The sequence below is a fragment of the Arachis hypogaea genome, chromosome 17, assembly GCF_003086295.3.
Source record: "Arachis hypogaea cultivar Tifrunner chromosome 17, arahy.Tifrunner.gnm2.J5K5, whole genome shotgun sequence".
In the NCBI taxonomy this organism is placed as follows: domain Eukaryota; kingdom Viridiplantae; phylum Streptophyta; class Magnoliopsida; order Fabales; family Fabaceae; genus Arachis; species Arachis hypogaea.
In genome coordinates, this window is record NC_092052.1 from 121,355,955 (window position 1) to 121,362,480 (window position 6,526).

At 38.3% G+C, this 6,526-nt stretch overlaps 1 non-coding gene across 1 annotated transcript; it reads right to left on the minus strand.

Annotated features, from left to right (window-relative positions):
• Positions 1–6,108: 6,108 nt before the first annotated feature.
• Positions 6,109–6,216, minus strand: LOC112767683 (small nucleolar RNA R71). Its single transcript, XR_003185125.1, has one exon. It is a non-coding gene; the product is annotated as a small nucleolar RNA R71 (small nucleolar RNA).
• Positions 6,217–6,526: the final 310 nt, after the last annotated feature.

Genomic DNA, 6,526 nt, shown 5'->3' on the forward strand with positions numbered 1-6,526 from the left:
GCCGACTTCATCATGTCGGTCCCTTCTAAGTTATTTTTGTAATCCTCTTTCTTGGACCTTGTTCAGGTCTCTTTCAGGGATTACTTTTATAACTTTAAATTTTGGGCCGACTTCATCATGTCGGGCCCTTCGAAGTTATAGTAATCCTCTTTTATAGGGTTGGCCAAACCTCTTTCCAGGGATTTACTTATAACTTTAGTTATTGCGACCGATCCGACTTCTTTACGTCGGCCAGTCTTTAAGTTATTTTTTAGCAATCCATTTTATTAAGACCTCGTCAGGTCCTTTCTATGGATCACTTTCGATAACTTCTTGCATTATTCTGTTTTCATCTTTGCCGATTTTGTAGAAATTGGGTTTAATCCTCGTTTGGTCGACCTTTTGGTTTTCATCTCTGTTGGTCTTTATCGTGATCGTGCAGTGAATTTGATTTTTACTTTCTGCCGATCGGTAGCTTTATAATCGGACGATGAATGTTTCAGATTAATGCGCCTTGAGAATTTGTAGAAGATCTAAACAGATTTTATTCAAAAGAAAATCCCAATATATACATGCAGGAGTTTTATCCCTTTCAGTTGCACAATATGTAGGTCTTGGCTTGGCGCCTCATTAAAAAATGTTTTCGGGAAAAAGAGTGCGCCTTATCCTAAGACCCTTTATTCTCTCTAACTATAGTACTTTCTTAGGTTGCAGGCGTGCCATGACCTAGGAAGCTCTCGCCCATCGAGTTCAGACAGTCTGTAGTACCCCTTTCCAAGTATTTCTATGACTCGGTAGGGTCCTTTCCAGTTTACTGCCAGCTTTCCTTCTCCAGGTCGAGTTGTTCCGATATCATTTCGGATTAGGATGAGATCGTTTTCAGCGAAACCTCGCTGCACTACCTTTTGATTGTATCTCAAAGCCATTCGACGTTTTAATGCTTCTTCCCTGATCCGAGCTCTTTCTTGGACTTCTGGAAACAGGTCGAGTTCTTCCCTTTGAAGTTGGGAGTTGGCTTCTTCATTATAGTGGATTACTCTAGGCGACCCTTCTTCAATCTCCACTGGGATCATTGCCTCCATTCCGTACGCTAATCAGAAGGGTGATTCCTTTGTGGTGGAATGTGGCGTTGTACGATATGCCATAGGACTTGTGGGAGCTCTTCAGCCCAGGCTCCCTTTGCGTCCTGTAATCTCCATTTTTGCCCAGCTAATATGACTTTATTGGCAGCTTCGGCTTGTCCATTGGCTTGGGGATGTTCTACGGAAGTGAACTGGTGTTTTATGTTCAAGCCGGCCACTAACTTTTTGAAGCCCGCACCTGTGAATTGGGTGCCATTGTCTGTGGTGATGCAGTATGAAACCCCGAACCTTGTGACAATGTTCCTATATAGGAATTTTCGACTTCTTTGAGTAGTGGCGTTAGCTAGGGGTTCTGCCTCGATCTACTTTGTGAAATAGTCTACTCCTACTATGAGGAATTTAACTTGTCCCGATCCCTGAGGGAAGGGTCCGAGAAGGTCGAGTCCCCATTTTGCGAATGGCCAAGGTGAGGTTACTGTTCCGAGGGTTACCTGAAACTGGAGGTCGATCTCGAATGAGATCTTCTGTACTGGTCGGAGATAACGTGTCCGGCTGGCTGATGACGGTCGGAGTTGTTGGGTCCGACTCGTTGGACTTGCTGCACTGCTGATCCTTGGCCACCGGAGGGTGGGGGGTACCTGCAAGAGACTCCGATGCTTAAGTTAGCACGGGTATTAAGCAGGTTTTTATGTAGAATCAGAGTATGAGTTATACCTGGGTGCTCCAGTGTATTTATAGTAGCGTGGGCTGACCTTTCTGATAAGATAAGTTAGTTATCTTATCTTATCTTATCTTATCTTGAGTGAAGTCAGCTTATCTTCAAGGGAACCGCCTTTATCTCTATAGGCTGGGTGATGAGCGGATAATTTATACGCTTTTTGGCATTATTTTTAGTATGTTTTTAGTAGGATCTAGTTACTTTTAGGGATGTTTTCATTAGTTTTTATGCTAAATTCACATTTCTGGACTTTACTATGAGTTTGTGTGTTTTTCTGTGATTTCAGGTATTTTCTGGCTGAAATTGAGGGACTTGAGCAGAAATCAGATTCAGAGGTTGAAGAAGGACTACTGATGCTGTTGGATTCTGACCTCCCTGCACTCAAAGTGGATTTTCTGGAGCTACAGAACTTGAAATGGCGCGATTCCAATTGCGTTGGAAATTAGACATCCAGGGCTTTCCAGAAATATATAATAGTCCATACTTTGGCCAAGAATTGACAAAGTAAACTGGCGTTCAACGCCAGCCTTCTACCCAAATCTGGCGTCCAGCGCCAGAAAAGGAGCCAAAACCAGAGTTGAACGCCCAAACTGGCACAAAAGCTGGCGTTCAACTCCAGAAAGGACCTCTACACGTGTAACACTCAAGCCCAAGCCCAAGCACACACCAAGTGGGCCCCGGAAGTGGATTTATGCATCAACTACTTACTCATGTAAACCCTAGTGATTAGTTTATTATAAATAGGACCTCTTACTATTGTATTAGGCATCTTTGGATCCTGGATTGTATTTTGATCCTGTGATCACGTTTTAGGGGGCTGGCCATCACGGCCATGCCTGGACCTTTCACTTATGTATTTTCAACGGTAGAGTTTCTACACTCCATAGATTAAGGTGTGGAGCTCTGCTGTCCCTCAAAGATTAATGAAAGTACTACTGTTTTCTATTCAATTCTTCTTATTTCTCTTCTAAGATATCCATTTGCACCCAAGAACGTGATGAAGGTGATGATTATGTGTGACGCTCATCACCATCTCCCCTACGAACACGTGCCTGACAAACACCTCCGTTCTACATGAAATAAAGCTAGAATGAATATCTCTTAGATCTCCTAACCAGAATCTTCGTGGCGTAAGCTAGAATGATGGCGGCATTCAAGAGAATCCGGAAGGTCTAAACCTTGTCTGTGGTATTCTGAGTAGGATTCAATGATTGAATGACTGTGATGAGCTTCAAACTCGCGATTGTTGGGCGTTAGTGACAGACGCAAAAGGAGGGTGAATCCTATTCCAGCATGATCGGGAACCGACAGATGAATAGCCGTGCCGTGACAGGGTGCATGAGCATATTATTCACTGAGAGGAGGGGATGTAGCCACTGACAACGGTGATGCCCTTGCATAAAGCCAGCCATGGAAAGGAGTAAGACTGATTGGATGAAGATAGCAGGAAAGCAGAGGTTCAGAGGAACGAAAAGCATCTCCATTCGCTTATCTGAAATTCCTACCAATGATTTACATAAGTATCTCTATCCCTATTTTATTATATAATATTCGAAAACACCATTATCACTTTATATCTGCCTAACTGAGATTTACAAGGTGACCATAGCTTGCTTCATACCAACAATCTCCGTGGGATTCGACCCTTACTCACGTAAGGTATTACTTGGACGACCCAGTGCACTTGCTGGTTAGTTGTATCGAAGTTGTGACAATTATGAATTAAGATCAGAGCACCAAGCTCTGGAGCCATTACCAGGATTTGTTCGAGCCTGGAGATCACAATTTCGTGCACCAAGTTTTTGGCGCCGTTGCCGGGGATCGAATTGTTCCTGTTTGGCGCCAAGAATCGTCTGAGATCCCAATCCCGGCAACAACACCAAGTTTTTGGCGCCGTTGCCGGGGATTGTTTGAGTTTGGACAACTGACGGTTCATCTTGTTGCTCAGATTAGGTAATTTTCTTTTTGTTTTCTTTTCAAAAATTTTTTCAAAAATATTTTCAAAAATCTCTCATCTGTTTTCGAAAAAAAAATTTATATAAAAATGTTTTCAAAAATTTATTCAAAATTTTTAAGAATGAATTCTAGTGTTTCATGAAGCATGTTGAAGCCTGGCTGGCTGTAAAGTCATGTCTAAATTTATTTGGACTGAGGCTTGCAATTTGTTATCAAAGAGCAATATACTCTCGTGTTAAAGGCTGAAGCTTGGCTGGCCATTGGCCATGTCTAGTGTTTTGGACTGAAGCTTTCATTGAAAGCTTGGCTGGCTAGTGAGCCATGTCTAATTCCTGGACTGAAGCTTTAGACTAAGAATGCAAGATTCCTGGAATTCATATTAAAAATTTTGGAATCCTTATTTTTCCTTTTAATTTTCGAAAAATATAAAATAAAAATCCAAAAAAATTAGAAAATCATAAAAATCAAAAATATTTTTCTGTTTCTTGTTTGAGTCTTGAGTCATGTTATAAGTTTGGTGTCAATTGCATATGCATCTTGCATTTTTCGAAAATATCATGCATTCATAGTGTTCTTCATGATCTTCAAGTTGTTCTTGGTAAGTCTTCTTGTTTGATCTTGATGATTTTTTTGTTTTGTGTCTTTTCATGTCTATCATATGCATTCTTGAATTCTTAGTGTCTAAGCATTAAAGAATTCTAAGTTTGGTGTCTTGCATGTTTTCTTTGTATTAAAATTTTTTCAAAAATATGTTCTTGATGTTCATCATGTTCTTCATAGTGTTCTTGGTGTTCATCTTGACATTCATAGCATTCATACATGCATTCATTGTTTTGATCTAAAAATTTCATGCATTGCATCCTTTTAGTGTTTTTCTCTTGCATCATAAAAATTCAAAAATAAAAAAAAATATCTTTCCCTTTTTCTCTCATCAAATTCGAAAATTTGAGTTGACTTTTTCAAAAATTTTTAAAATCAAATTGTTTCTTATGAGTCAAATCAAATTTTCAATTTGAAAATCTTATCTTTTTCAAAATCTTTTTCAAAAATCAAATCTTTTTCAAATTTCTTGGTTATTTTTGAAAATTCCAAAAATATTTTTCAAAAATCTTTTTCTTATTTTTAAATCAAATTTTCGAAAATAACATAATCAATTAATGTTTTGATTCAAAAATTTGAAGTTTGTTACTTGCTTGTTAAGAAAGATTCAAACTTTAAGTTCTAGAATCATATCTTGTGATTTCTTATGAATCAAGTCATTAATTGTGATTTTAAAAATCAAATCTTTTTCAAAACTAATTTCAATCATATCTTTTCAAAAATATCTTCTTATCTTTTTCAAAAATATCTTTTCAAAATATCTTTTCTAACTTCCTAACTTCTTATCTTTTCAAAATTTCTTTCAACTAACTAACTAACTTTTTGTTTGTTTCTTAACTTTTTCAAAACTACCTAACTAACTCTCTCTCTCTCTAATTTTCGAAAATATCTCCCCTCTTTTTCAAAAATTTCTTTTTAATTAACTAATTATTTTTATTTTTTATTTTTGATTTCAAAAATTTTCGAAAATTACTAACATTTTTCAAAAACCATTCTCAAAAATCACTAACTCTTTTTCAAAATAATTTTCGAAAGTTATCCCTCCTCCATCCTATTCTATTTATTCATTCATATCCTAACATCTCATCTCACATCTCTTCCATCTGTACAGTTGTGTTTCTTCCTTTACATCACATCCTTTATCTCCCCCTCTTCTTCTACTCACACAGGGATCCCTATACTGTGACATAAAGGATCTCCATTATTATTATTATTTTTCTGTGCCTTCTTCTTTGTCATATGAGCAGGAGCAAGGATAAGAACATTCTTGTGGAAGCAGATCCAGAACCTGAAAGGACTCTGAAGAGAAAATTAAGAGAAGCTAAAATACAACAATCCAGAGATAACCTTTTAGAAATTTTCGAACAGGAAAAGGAGATGGCAGCCGAAAATAATAATAATGTAAGGAAGATGCTTGGTGACTTTACTGCACCTAATTCCAATTTACATGGAAGAAGCATCTCCATTCCTGCCATGGGAGCAAACAACTTTGAGCTTAAACCTCAATTAGTTTCTCTAATGCAGCAGAACTGCAAGTTTCATGGACTTCCATCTGAAGATCCTTTTCAGTTCTTAACTGAATTCTTGCAGATATGTGATACTGTTAAGACTAATGGAGTAGATCCTGAAGTCTACAGGCTCATGCTTTTCCCTTTTGCTGTAAGAGACAGAGCTAGATTATGGTTGGATTCTCAACCCAAAGACAGCCTGAACTCTTGGGATAAGCTGGTCACGGCTTTCTTAGCCAAGTACTTTCCTCCTCAAAAACTGAGCAAGCTTAGAGCTGATGTTCAAACCTTCAGACAGAAAGAAGGTGAATCCCTCTATGAAGCTTGGGAAAGATACAAACAGTTGACCAAAAAGTGTCCTTCTGACATGCTTTCAGAATGGACCATCCTGGATATATTCTATGATGGTTTATCTGAGCTATCAAAGATGTCACTGGACACTTCTGCAGGTGGATCCATTCACCTAAAGAAAACGCCTGCAGAAGCTCAAGAACTCATTGACATGGTTGCTAATAACCAGTTCATGTACACTTCTGAAAGGAATCCTGTGAGTAATGGGATGCCTATGAAGAAGGGAGTTCTTGAAGTTGATACTCTGAATGCCATATTGGCTCAGAATAAAATATTGACTCAGCAAGTCAATATGATCTCTCAGAGTCTGCATGGAATGCAAGCTGCATCCA